This window comes from Protopterus annectens, chromosome 13.part0 (genome assembly GCF_019279795.1).
Source record: "Protopterus annectens isolate FY-2018-M chromosome 13.part0, PAN1.0, whole genome shotgun sequence".
Taxonomy (NCBI): domain Eukaryota; kingdom Metazoa; phylum Chordata; order Ceratodontiformes; family Protopteridae; genus Protopterus; species Protopterus annectens.
Window position 1 is genome coordinate 671,873,000 of NC_056747.1, and position 14,742 is coordinate 671,887,741.

General features: G+C 42.6%; 1 protein-coding gene across 4 annotated transcripts in view; it reads left to right on the plus strand.

Moving 5' to 3' along the window:
• Positions 1–14,742, plus strand: part of LOC122787576 (apoptosis-inducing factor 3-like) — a 1,199,414-nt gene that overhangs the window by 681,362 nt on the left and 503,310 nt on the right. The gene's annotated exons all lie outside the window — the stretch shown is intronic.

The following is a 14,742-nucleotide window of genomic DNA, read 5'->3' on the forward strand; positions in this document are numbered from 1 at the left end:
ATCCCTACCATACAGAAAAATTACTGCAAAAAACTTTACTTTATAGTATGCAGTGTATGTCATGTATTTTAAAAATACAGTTAAAAACAACATTTTGTTTTACTTGCAGTTAACTCTTTTCTTCCTCTACCCCTCTCTCAAATGTTCTTCCAAACATTAATGACATGAAGTTAGGGCATATGCTTTGGAGTCACTTAGAACAAGAAAACTTGGAAATATGTGTCATATTTCACAAATGTAGTTAATTATTTATACTACCACATGTATTCATCAATTTCCAAGTTGCTGACTTTCTCCCTGTTGATCTTTGTCTCCCAAGTCCAGTCTCTTGTTCATTCCCAACATACTCCTGGCTCTTGTAGTCAACTCTTGTGCTTTTTTCTCTCTCTGACATTTTCCTTTGGGACACTGGAAAATATTTCACCAGTGTACTCTCTCTATAAGCTTTATTGTCAGAAGAATAAGAAGCAGAATCCCCTTCTATTTGATAGCTCACTTTTTGTTGGACAAACTTTGGTATTGCCTCCTTAGCATGTTCTGTATAAAAAATGATTTTGACCCTCCAGGAAAAAAATATTCAGAAAATAACTGGATACAACAACTTGAATCTCTCGTCTGTTTCTTGACATTACCTGATTGCTTTAATAAATTTACTCTTCTGCCTGGTTTAGATCAAGTAATAATTTTCCAAAAACACACAACTGTCTCCTACTTTTAATAGTTTGTCCTTCTGCCATGGGTTTGGCAGAATCAACTATTTCTGCTAGTAGTATTGTATCTTTACTATTAAAAGTCTCGGCTGCTTTCTCATGGCCAGGTTTGGAGCATACATGGTATGCCCTTTCACTTAATTCCTGCACTGGATTACAAGTCCAGGTGCTTCATTCTTCATTGTGCTTTCATAAAATTAGTGCGTCTGTTCTTTCCGGTTTCTCTGGTACAGCAGAAAATCTCATGTTTTCCATACATGCTCTATCATATAATTCTACCATATTTGAAACATCTCCCCTTGAGCAGTTTCATACTCAACTATCCTTTTCTTCATTTTGACCTCTGATTTTTGCAGTTTTATCAGCTCATCCAAATATCTGTTAAACCTTCTCCCATTTTGCCATTTTTTCGTTATTTGAGTTGATATACGCATTCAATGTTTCATTTATTTTAATCAGCTCTGAGCACATTTGACTTATTTTTCCCTCTGGATTGTTGGAAGTGATGTCTTGCACCAAAGCCGGATTTTGAACTGTTTTTTGCTGAGCAGCAGCAGGATACTTTCCAAACAGGATTTTCTCCTCACCATTTGTAATTGATTTTCATTCGGGTTCTCCGAATTTCTTTTTTCCTGGCGTCCAGGCAGTGCATTTACTAGACCATTACTGTAATTTACCCGAAAAGACAAATTCACTGGCTGTCTATTCTGAGTTTCTGTTGTCACACTGGGAGAGCTGAAATTAAACTGTTACTCGGTGTGCAGACATCTTAGAAGTCCAAGACAGTAAAATTATTGTTCCTAAAATGTTTTGTAATATTTTGGAACTTTTCTCCCTGGGCCTCTGCTGAAAATAGGTTTCCACCCATTTGGAATTTCTCAGTAATCAAATGTCAAATAAATGAATGAATGAATGAAGAATAGGTTTTAGTGCAAACTTAGAGGTCAAGAAAAAAATGCATGGACAGAAGTTTACATTTGTTTAGTACATTACACAGGTTTGTAAAAGCATGCGTTGTTGGTGTTTCTTCTGACATTCTTTATCCTTGTTGGTAGGATTGCAGGCATTTTAGGAGATTTAACATTTTGTAATGTACTTGTGGTATAGTAGATCTTCTAACTTGAAGTGCACCCTAATTTTTATGGAGAATGCTGATTTCAGAATGTCTGTTAAGCACTCTAAAAGGATGATGTTCATCGTGTTTCACTGTTGCAGTCATGACTGTAGGGTTCTCCCCTGCCGGCAGGCAGTCCCAGGTCGGCCAGAATCCCAAAGTCTGGGTCCGGCGTCGGCTGTTCAACCATGCTCCCTGACGTCAGAGCGCCAGGAGTACAAAGCTGACAGCTGACGCCATCTTCTCCAGTCTTTCTTGCCGTGCGGTGATAGCAGTTCGCATTTGCCGGTCGGCGGACTCCTGACGAATTTTACTGATATACTTCGGTCCGAAGACCTTCTTCTCCATTCAAAGCTAAGTACCCCGTTGGGGAAACTTTTTTCTTGCTCCACTCCAATGTCAGAAAAAGTTAATAATTGTATTTCATGTGGGAAGCAAATACCTCATAAGGATTTTCATTCTTACTGTATTCCTTGCTTGGGCCCTGACCACGACGTAGCTAGTTGTCGGTTTTGTGCTAGATTCAATCAATGTACAATTAAGCGAAGGTACGATTTTGCTTTTCATTACTTCAGTAGGCGCTTTAACTACAAAATGTCGGATACGGTCCCGGCTACTGGAGTTCATAAACGTTGCAAGGATAAAGACAGGCCTCCGAGGTCCAAATCTGATGACAGCGCACAAGCGGAGCCAGCTTCAGGTTCGGCCGTCGTCCGTGAGGCGCTTTTGCAGCCCCTGTCGTCGGCCATTTCAGAACCGATGGCCGAAATGGACTCTCATGAGGAGCCAACCAAGCCTTTAAATATTTCTGTTGCAGGACCTTCGGACAATGCTCCTTCGGATGGGTCCGGAGCCGCTGTGCAGGTACCGGCTTCCGAAGGGGTTTTCAGGCCTACTCAGCTACTAATAAAGGCAAAGCCAAAGACAAAGGCAAAGACTCCTTCAAAATCAAAGACTTCTACACAGGCTTCTTCTGAACTGGCTCCCAAGTCACAGAAACAGTTACTCAAGATGGCGGAGGATTTACTTACTATGATTAGGGGTTCTCATCCCCCTCCAGACAAAAGGCCAAGGCAGGATATTTCTTATGATTCCTCTGATCAGGCTTCTGTTTCCTCAGTTTCTTTTTCTGATCAGGAATATTCTTTCCCTCCTTATGAGGATTCTGATGCTGAAGAATCCATTCCTTCAGCTTCTCCCCCTGAGGATTTCTCTTTTGGGGAAACTTTGCATGAAATGAGGGAACATTTCCACTGGGAAGGACAGGAATATTCAGAATCCAAGAAAAGGTTGAGGGAATTTCTTCTTCTTCCCCAACATAGACCCCTGGCTATTCTTCCTGTTTTGGATATTGTGGATGATGCCTTTTCGTTGGCTAACTTAACCCCCCGACTCTTTTCCTCTTGCTCCTGTGAAGCCTGATAGATATTACAGGGTTCCTGATTCCCATCAGTTTTTATACAAGAACCCTTCTGCTGACCCTGAAACCATTTCTCAGGGTCCTAAGGGAGCTAAGGCCGCTTCTGCCAAAAATCCTACTCCTACTGAAAAGGATTCTCGATCCTTAGAAAGATGGGGCAAAAAGGTGTACACTTCTGCTACTTTGTCCATTAGGGCTTTAAACTGTCAGTTTCATATGTTTAAATATCAGCAATTTCTATTGTCTGTCTTAAAACAAAAGCTTACTTCCATTTCTGCCTGTGCAGAGGATAAGGAATTACATGACTTATTGCATGCCACTGAACAGGTTGGGAGGCATGGTTTACACAGTGGATTTGATGCCTTGGAGGCTTCTTGTAGGGCTGCGGCCTCTGGCACAGTCATTAGGAGGCATGCATGGCTAAAGGAACAAAATTTACCTGAACAGGTAAAGGCAAAATTATTGGATGCTCCTGTTCAGCCTAATGTTTTGTTTGGATCGAAAGCTGAAGAGGTGATTAAAAAGATGGAGGATAAGGCAAAATCAATGCAAACAGTTAAAGATTTCTTACAAGTACAGCCTCCTAGATTCAGCAGAAATTGGCCTTCAAAAAATTGGTCCTTTCCCACTTCAGACAGGCCTCAGAGGGGTAGATATAGATGTTCCAGAGGGAGGCCTCAATCACAAGCTGCTTATAGATCAAGACAGTGGACTGCTTCCACCCTTAGGGGAGGAGAGGACAGGTCACAATCTCAAAGGAAACAAACTCAATGACTCCTTCTGTGGGGCTACAGGAACTTCTTACCTGGAAGCCCCTCTCGGAGGAAAACTCTCTCTTTTTTATCAAAATTGGACTCAAATAACCCAAGACAAATGAGTTTTGGATGTGGTTTTAAGAGGTTACAAATTCCATTTTCATACCTTGCCAAGGCCAAGCGGATGGCCAGACCTTCCAAAACATCAATGGACGGAGGCCTTAAACCAGGTGGAAGCTCTTTTGGCTATGAATGCCATAGAACTGGTTCCTCTTTCAGAGAGGGGAAATGGGTTTTATTCAAGGCTCTTTCTAGTCCCAAGGAAGCAAAACTCATGGAGACCCATTCTGGATCTGTCGGTCTTGAACACCTTTCTAGAGATTCCAAAATTCAAGATGCTTACTCTACAGCAGCTACTTCCAATGCTGTCCAAAAATGCATGGATGGTAACTTTGGATTTAAAGGAGGCATATTTGCACATTCCCATCAGGCAGGATCGCAGAAAATACCTCAGGTTCAAAGCCGGATCAAGGCACTTTCAATTCTCTGCGCTGCCCTTTGGATTATCTACTGCGCCCAGGGTCTTCACCAAATGCCTGGCTCCAGTAGTAGCTTACTGCAGACTCAAGGGAATTCAAATTTACCCTTATCTGGACGATTGTCTAATTCAGGCAGACAGCAAGGATGTCTTGCTCCAGCATCTAGAATTTGTACAGAACCTCCTCAAGTTCCTGAGATTCTCTGTAAACATACAAAAGTCAAATTTGACACCATCGCAACAGATAACTTTTCTGGGTGCACTTCTAAACACCACAACCCAGATGGCATTTCTGACATCCGAAAAACAGTTACAGCTGGCTTCAACTATCAGAACCTTGGCAACTTTAACTCATCTATCTGCAAGGAAATTCCTGCAGGCTTTGGGTTACATGGCCTCCTGCATCCTTCTCGTACCATATGCAAGACTACACATGAGGAAAATACAGTGGTACCTAAAAAGTGTATGGTGTCAGCATTACCACAGTTTAGACATACTGATCTCCATTCTTCCTTGCCTTCAAAAGGAATTTCTTTGGTGGTCCAGGGCATGTACTCTAAACAAAGGGAAGCCCTTCCGTCTGCCTCCTGCCTCTCAGATTCTAACCACAGATGCCTCGGATTATGCTTGGGGAGCCCATTTTCGGGGCAATTGTTTGCAGGGCCTTTGGACAAAGGATCAGAAGCACCTGCATATCAATTTAAAGGAAATGTTAGCCGTTCAGAAAGCTCTATTGGCCTTCAGGAATCTTTTACAACCAGGACAACTGTTAATACGGACAGACAACACCACAGTTATGTGGTACATAAACAAGCAAGGGGGATCTCATTCCTACCCCATTTGCAGACTAGCCATGGATCTATGGGACACAGCTCTATCTTGCAATCTGGATCTTCAGGCTCAGTTTCTACCAGGGAAACAAAACTTCCTGGCAGACAGTCTGAGCAGACATCTTTCAGATCCACACGAGTGGATGCTGGGCACCAACATATTCAAGATGATAACAGCAGTCTGGGGATGTCCTCACATAGACCTCTTTGCATCCCATCTCAATCATCAGCTACAGACTTTTTGCACCAGGATTTTCCACACAGAAGCTTGGAGAGTGGACGCCCTGTGATTCAGTTGGAGGAACCTCTCGGGATATGCCTTTCCGCCTCTCCCTCTTCTTCCACGGGTTTTATTGAAGATAAAACAGGACAAGCCCAAGATGATCATCTTGCTGGCTCCAAATTGGCCTCAGCAGTTTTGGTATCCAACTCTAAAAAACCTATGCCTGGAGCCCCCTTGGATTTTACCTCAGCCTCCAAACCTTCTGTCTCAACATCTGGGTCAAGTTCTACACTCTCATGTCAGAACTCTCAGCCTGGTGGCCTGGTTAATCCAGGGCCTTTGATTTCTTCTTTACTGCCCAAGCAGGTTATGGATGTCATTTTAGAAGCCAGACATCCTAGCACTAGAAAATCTTATGCAGGAAAATGGAAAAGATTTTGTTCCTGGATGCAGGCTCAGGATTTTGATCCTCTTCTTCCCAACATTACTTTAATTTTACTTTACTTGACAGATCTCTTACATAAGGGTCTCTCTTTCTCTTCCATTAAAATACATGCCTCTGCTATTTCTGCTCATTATAATACAGACCCTCCCATCTTTTCCCACCAGTTCATGCGACAGTTTCTCAGAGGAGCTAAAAATTTAAGACCTCCTAGATCTCCTCCTATTCCTGCTTGGGATCTCAACTATGTTTTGGAAAAACTTACCTTGCCTCCTTTTGAGCCTGCTGCTTCTTCTGACATCAAGTTTTTATCTTGGAAGACAGCCATCCTGTTAGCCCTAACCTGTGCCAGGAGGGTTTCAGAGTTACAAGCTCTAATGGCTGTGGAACCTTATATTATTTTTCATCAAGACAGAGTATCTTTGAGGACTAATCCTACCTTCATGCCTAAAGTGGTTTCCAAAGTGGCTTTAAATCAAACTATACACTTGCCAACCTTTTTCCCCACTCCTCAAAATAAAGGGGAAAGGATCTTACATTTCTTGGATGTACACAGACAGCTACGTTTTTACCTGAACAGAACTAAGGACATCAGAAAATCAGAACAATTGTTTGTTTCGTATGCTTCCAGTTCCCAAGGTACAGCCATTTCAAAACAGACCATTTCTAAATGGATTGCTCATGGAATCAGATTTTGTTATTCTCACCATGGAAAGCAAATCCCAGGGAGTATACGGACTCATTCCACCAGAGCTGCTGCCACTTCTGCGGCCTTCCTCAGGGGAGATGTTCTTCATCTCACATTGCTGCAGTCCTAACACTTGGGTAGTCCGCTGTCCCAGTCGGCCCGAATACCAAAGTATAAGGCTGACGTCGGTCAAGGCGCATTTGTCTGACATCAGGACGTCAGGGTACAAATGCGCATGACCGACGTCATATCCTCAGTCTTTTTTGCCGCATGGTCCGATGCAGAAGCAGTATTGCGAGTGCAGGTTGGCGTTCTGAAATTTTCTGAAGTCGGAGTTTCAGACCGAATCAAAGTTGGCTAAGTACCCGTTGGGAATATTTTGGTTTTTCTTGCCTCAGTATTTAACGGATGTCAGAAAAAGTGAATAACTGTATTTCTTGTGGGAAACAGATACCTCATAGGGATTACCATACCTTGTGTATACCTTGCTTAGGGCCTGAGCACGACGTTGTTGGCTGTCGCTCTTGTGCTAGATTTAACAAGCACTATTAAGAGAAGATTAGATTGTGCCAGGTTAGTTTTGGGAAGCGTTGTAATTACAACATGCCGTCGGATGCTCCGGCGCCCGCTTAAATCTAAAAAGCGCAAGGACAAAGTAGCGTAGTCTAGTGTGGAAGAACCATCTGTCCTGGACTTCGGTTCTTTAGGGGGCTTAGTGGAGCGGTGGTTCTACCAGATGTTCCTTTAGATTCTCAGGGAGAGACTTTTCTGTTACTAGGTGTGTCCTCTCAGGAGGTAGGCCAGGCTGCGCGGGCTTCTCAGGTAGCTGTTCTCCCTCCCTTCCTAAGGTGGTTAGGCCCTCCCTTCTGTTTCCAAGGCTTCATCTAGAGGCAGGCCAGGGTTAACTTCAGTGGGGGACTCACCTAGTTCTTCAGGGTCTCTGCCTAAGAAACATATGCTTAAAATGGCAGAAGAGTTGATTACTATGATTAGAGGTGCTATGCCCCGATAAGAGGCCTAGGGTGGAACCTGAGCTTGAGAGTTTTGAGCAATGTTCGAGGCTTCTGAGTCTTGCTGAAGACTTGCAGGAGTATCCTCCTTATTCTGATTCTGATGTAGATGATTCTACTCCTTGACTTCTCCTCCTGAGGATTTTTCTTTTCAGAGACTCTTCATTCCATGAGGGAGCATTTTAAATGGGAAGGTCAAGATTTCTCTGATTCCAGGAAAAGGCTTAGGGAATTTTGTTTCTACCCCAGCATAGGCCTTTGGCTATACCTCCTGTTCTGGATGTGGTAGAGGATGTTTTGCAGAGGCTTCCCTGAACCCTGATTCTTTGCCTCCTGCCCCAGTTAAACCGGATAGGTATTATAGGGTGCCTGAAGCTCATAAGTATCTTTTAAGAGTCCTAGGGCAGACCCAGAAACTGTTTCTCAGGGCCCTAAAGGTGTTAAGGCTTCTGTTGTTAAAAATCCTGTTCCTTCTGATAAAGAGGCAAGGGCTTTGGATAGATGGGGAAAGAAGGTGTATACTTCTTCCACTTTAGCCATGAGGGCTTTGAATTGCCAGTTTCACATGTTGAAATACCAAAATTATCTCCTTTCACAATTGAAGTCTAAAGTAGATGCTCTGGCGGAAGGTATTGAGTGTAAAGAGTTGCAGGATTTAGTTCATGTTTCTGAACAGGTGGGTAAGCATTCCTTGCAATGTGGTTTTGATGCTGTACAGGCCTCTTCGAGGGTGGCAGCCACTGGTTCTGTTCTTCGAGGCACGCCTGGCTGAGGGATCAGAATTTAGCTGAACATGTAAAGACAAGGATTTTAGATGCTCCTTTACAATCTGATGTGTTATTTGGTGCGCCTGTGGAAGCAGTTTTAAAGAAAATGGAGGACAAGGCTAAGTCTATGCAGACTGTTAAAGATTTTTGCAGGTTCAGCCTCCAAAGTTTAGTAGAAATTGGCCTACTAAGGGGTGGACATATCCTTCTTATGATTCTCAGTCTAGGGGTAGATCTAGACGTGGTAGGGGCAGAGCTCAAGGTTCTTTTAGGCCTAGAACAGGAGTTCACCTGCCCAGTCTTCTGGTGAGGGCAGGGGTCAGTCCTTTCGTAAGCAGACCCAATGACCTGCCTTTTCAGCTGCCAGAGCCTTCTCGTCTGGCAGCACCTTTGGGAGGAAGGCTGGCACTTTTCAAAGAAAATTGGAGTGTTATTACCCAAGACAGATGGGTATTGGATATCGTTCACCACGGTTACAGGTTTTATTTCCATACCTTGCCTCCTTTCAAAGGCATGCCAGACATTCCTCCTATACAAAGAAAAGAGGCCCACAAGCAAATTTCTCTGTTACTCCAGATAGGGGCCATTCAGCCGGTTCCTGTGCCAGAAAGGGGCCTAGGATTTTATTCTCGCCTGTTCCTAGTACCAAAAGGGGAACACGTGGAGACCAATTTTGGATTTGTCTATCCTCAACACTTATCTGGACATTCCCAAGTTCAAAATGTTGACGTTACAACAGCTTTCACCTCTGCTGGGCAAAGATCACTGGATGGTAACTTTAGATCTCAAGGAGGCTTACCTTCATGTGCCTATCAGACTCAGTTGCAGGAAGTATCTGCGTTTCGAGCTGGAAATTCCCATTATCAGTTCTCTGCATTGCCCTTTGGCTTATCTACTGCCCAGAGTATTTACAAAGTTCTAGCTCCAGTCATAGCTTTCTTCAGGCTAAAAGGAATACAAATCTATCCTTACTTGGACGACTGTCTGATTCTGGCTCAAGAAAGGACGAGCTTCTTCGGCATCTGGAATATGTGATAGCAGTGCTAAGATGCCTGGGGTATTCTGTGAACGAAATAAAGTCCAGTCTAGTACCCTCTCAAGACATGTGCTTTCTGGGTGTGAGACTGAATACAGCAGCCCAGATGGTCTTTTAACCCCGGACAAACAAAAGAATCTTTCCCTTTACTTCCATCAACTATCTCTTCAGTCCGGGCTGACTGCAAGGACAGTCCTTCAAGCCTTAGGGTTCATGGCATCTTGTATTCTGGTGCTTCCCAATGCCAAACTGCATATGAGGAAGCTGCAATGGTATCTCAAAAATGTATGGACACAGCACTGCCAGGATTTGGACACTGTCATTCCAATAATACCTTGCATTCAAAAGGAATTTTTGTGGTGGGCTCAGGAATGTCACCTAAACAAGGGACTCTCTGTGACCCGGCCAGAGGCGAGTCAGATTCTAACGACAGATGCCTCAGACATAGCTTGGGGAGCTCATCTGAATGGAAAGTGGATACAAGACAAGTGGCCTGCCAGACTACAGCATCTACATATCAACATGAAGGAGATGTTAGCAGTCCAGTTTGCATTGCTGGCTTTCAAGGAGTCACTTCTTCCAGGGCAGGTGTTGATTCTAACAGACAACACAACTGTCATGTGGTACATCAACAAGCAAGGGGGAACACATTCTTATCCTCTATGCAGGCAAGCAATGATTTTGTGGGAGACTGCGCTCAGCTTGCAGCTAAATCTTCAGGCAAGGTTTCTGCCAGGAGCACAGAACTCCTTAGCAGATGTGTTAAGCAGGCAAATCATGGATCCCCACGAGTGGAAACTGGATCTTCATGTATTTCGAAAATTGACAGTGTCATGGGGAACTCCAGACATAGATCTGTTCGCTTCTCCACTAAACCACCAGCTGCCAAAGTTTTGCACCAAAAGGTTTCATCACACAGCTTGGAAAGTGGATGCTCTTTCGTTCAGTTGGGAAAATCTTCATGTGTATGCCTTTCCACCTCTGCCTCTCCTCCCAAAGGTACTCCTAAAGGTCAGACAAGACAAGCCAAGGATGATTTTGATAGCTCCAGATTGGCCTCGGCAACACTGGTACCCATTACTGAGGAATCTGGTAAGGAAGCCTCCATGGCCTTTACCTTTAATTCCACACCTTTTGTCTCAGAGGGACGGTCATCTACTCAATGTCAAGCTTCACTCTCTTCATCTAACAGCCTGGCATATTCTGTTTTGAACCACAGCAGGTCTCAACTTCCTCAACAAGTTTTGAATGTGATTATGGAAGCCAGAAGACCTAGTACACGTAAAGTGTATGCAGAAAAATGGAAGAGATTTTTATTTTGGAGTGCAGCAAAGGATTTGGATGTTTCTGAGCCTAATTTGAGTGTGGCTCTTCAATATCTTACTGAGTTATTGGACAAAGGTTTGTCTTTCTCTTCCATTAAGATTCATGCTGCAGCAATTTCAGCTCACTATGATTGTGACCCACCATTGTTTTCTCATCCTTTGTTCAAGCAATTTCTTAGAGGGGCAAAGAATATAAGACCCCCGTAGAGCTCCTACTCCTGCTTGGGACCTCAATTTTGTGTTGGAGAAACTTACTCTACAACCTTTTGAGCCTCGGCTACTGCTGAATTGAAATACTTGTCATGGAAGACTGCTTTTTGTTGGCCATTACTTCTGCAAGAAGGGTTTCTGAATTGCAGGCCCTTATGGCGGTTGAGCCTTTTTGATTTTCCATAAGGATAGGGTATCATTACGTACTAATCCTTCCTTTATGCCTAAGGTGGTTTCTAGTGTGGCTTTAAACCAAACTATTCATTTGCCTACTTTTATGCAGATCCCCAAAATAGGGGAAAAGATTTTGCACACTTTAGATGTACACAGGCAGTTGCGTTATTATTTAAGCAGGACTAGGGATTTTAGGCAGTCTCAGCAGTTGTTTGTTTCTTTTGCTTTGAGTTCTCAGGGCAAGCCTGTGTCAAAACAAACTATATCTAAGTGGATTGGGTTTTGCATTGCATTCTGTTATTCCCATCATGGCAAGGAGATTCCAGCTGGGATTAGGCCTCATTCCACTAGGGCTACTGCCACTTCAACAGCATTTCTAAGGGGTGGCAACTAAGGATATTTTGGAGGCAGCTACTTGGAGTTCAGTGCATACTTTCTCCAAGCATTACCACCTTCCTCTCTATTCTAAATCCAGGGCTGGTTTTGCCACTGCTGTGTTGCAGGGCATTTTGGCAGCTCCTGCTTCATTATAGTTTAGCCATCCTCCTTACCTCTGCTTTGGGATTCTACCCAAGTGTTAGGACTGCAGCAATGTGAGATGAAGAACATAGTACAGTTTTGTACCTACCATAAATGTAGATGTTCGAAGATCCACATTGCTGCAGTCATTACCCTCCCTCCTTCCTCTCTGTGTTTAGGGGTGGTTGTGTGGGTGGGGTTCTATTTTTGTAAATTTGTATATATTGTACATATATTAGGTACAGGAGTGTTTGGTGTTTTTTGGGTTTTGGCCTTATCTTTTTAGGGTCTTCTGACATCTGGGGCAAGAAAAGACTGAGGATATGACGTCGGTCATGCGCATTTGTACCCTGACGTCCTGATGTCAGACAAATGCGCCTTGACCGACGTCAGCCTTATACTTTGGTATTCGGGCCGACTGGGACAGCGGACTACCCAAGTGTTAGGACTGCAGCAATGTGGATCTTCGAACATCTACATTTATGGTAGGTACAAAACTGTACTTTCCTACCAAGGATATTTTGGAAGCCGCAACTTGGAGTTCAGTGCATACATTTTCTAAGCACTACAATCTTCCTCTCTACTCTAAGTCTAGGGCAGGCTTTGCCTCTGCAGTCTTGCAGGGCCTTTTAGCCGCCCCTTCCTCTTTATGACCACCTCCCTTTCTTTCAGCTTTGGGATTCTACCCTCCAGTCATGACTGCAACAGTGAAACACGATGAACATAGTACAGTTGTGTACACCTACCATAAATGTAGATGTTCGAGTGTCTTCACTGTTGCAGTCTGTTCCTCCCTCCTGTCCCCTCTTATTTTTACTTTTGTGTATTTCCTTTTTTCACCATTCTTCTGAGGTGTATTTGCAAAGGTTATGGGACCTTTTTCATTTTGGGACTCCTGACATCTGGGGCAAGAAAAACTGGAGAAGATGGCATCGGCTGTCAGCTTTGTACTCCTGGCGCTCTGACGTCAGGGAGCATGGTTGAACAGCCGACGCCGGACCCAGACTTTGGGATTCTGGCCATCCTGGGGCTGCCTGTCGGCAGGGGAGAACCCTACAGTCATGACTGCAACAGTGAAGACACTCGAACATCTACATTTATGGTAGGTGTACACAACTGTACTTTTCACCTTTGAAATATTTTTACAGCAGAATGCATAAAAATATATCTTTCTGTTATTTTTATTCTATTTATTTTTATTTTTATTTTACATTTGTTAACCGGGCTAGTCTAACTGGATATATTTCCATTTTCAGTAGAGGCCCGGGGAGAAAAGCTCCAGTGAAACAAAATAAAAATTTAAACATTTAAAAATTAAAAATCATTTAAAAATTAAAAAACATTTAAAAATTAAAAAATAATTAAAAAACAGTTAAAAATTAAAAATGAATATTAATACATAATAAATGAATAGATTTCAATAGAAGATTATTCAAAAAGCAGGAAGTAATTAGAATACAATAAATTACAGCAGTATTACTAGAGTAATTTAGGCATTTACAATAGTAGAGGTGACAATATGTATAGGATAATTCAATATGCAGTGAGATACATGTAGACTATGAGTATATTAACAGGATAGAGATTTTCAGAGCATTAAGCAGGATAGATTACATCAGTATGTTGAATTCTGTAAACCCGTTACAGTCTTACCGCAAAGAATGTGAAACAGGTAGAGGTTCAAGAGGAGAAATATTTGTAGTGAAGGAGAAGATTAATCAGGGTTGCTACAGGGGCATAGCCAGTTTGATTTGAGGTGTCTTTTGAGGTTTTGTTTAAAGAGAGGCAGTGAAGAAATTAAAGTTGGGTCATTAGGTAGTAAGTTCCAGATTTTTCCCACAGAGTTGGAAAACAGAGAAACTCCAGCCATGTTGTAAGACTTGCTTTTGCTAGCAAGACGTTTGCTGGAAGAGCGAAGAGAATTCAGATTTTTATAGGGGATTATGAGATTGGAGAGTATAGGAGTGCTGTTAGGTTTATATAATATCTTGTGGGCAATGGTGAGTTGGGAGAGTTTCAACTGGTTTTGAAATTCAAGCCAGCCTAGCTGTGTTAGATTCAGACAATGGTGAGTTCTAAAAGGATTTCCGGAGGCAAATCTGGCAATGTTATTATAGGAATTAGCTAGTTTGATGATATTATTTTTCTTTAGATTAGTATATATTGGTGAGGCATACAGAAGAGTTGAAATTAAATGGGAGTGTGCAATCTTAGTTCTGGCTATTGGTGTTAGGAAGGGTTTAATTCTATATAAGGAGCCTATTTTTCTATTGACAGTTTGATGGTGTTATTTATGTGGCTGTCAAATGTAAGGTTATTGTCAATAGTAATTCCTAGCAATTTAGTGGTAGAATCTGGTAATATACTTGTGCCATTATTGGAGATGACAGAGAATTCTATGGGGGAGGATTTGCTGGTGGGTGTGAAAAGAAGGAGTTTAGTTTTTTTGGCATTGAGCAGGAGGCAACGTTTAATGAACCATGTTTCAACTATGTTGAAAACATTCTGAGTAAGAGAATGTAGATCAGTTGGGGAGTTTGCTGAGCATATTAGTGTAGAATCATCTGCATATTGAATGCAGGTGGCTTGTGGAATGGCTACATGGAGGTCGTTGATAAACAGTGAGAAAAGAAGTGGACCTAGAATAGAGCCCTGAGGGACACCGAGTGTGACAGGCAGAAGGGATGATATATTATTTTCCCAAAGAACTGCCTGTTGCCTATTGGTAAGGTAAGACTTGAACCACTGAATTGCCAGACAGTCAAGGGAAAGGGATTCAAGAATATTGATAAGAAGGGTATGCTTTACCATGTCAAATGCTTTTGACAGGTCAATAAAGAGTGCAGAAGAGAGGTTGTTGTTATTACGATTTCTATTAATGGCTTCTGTAAAGGATAATAGGGCAGTTGTGGTGCTATGGGATGGCCTAAAGCCATGCTGACAGTTTGCTATGATGTTATGTTGAGATAAATGGTTTAAAG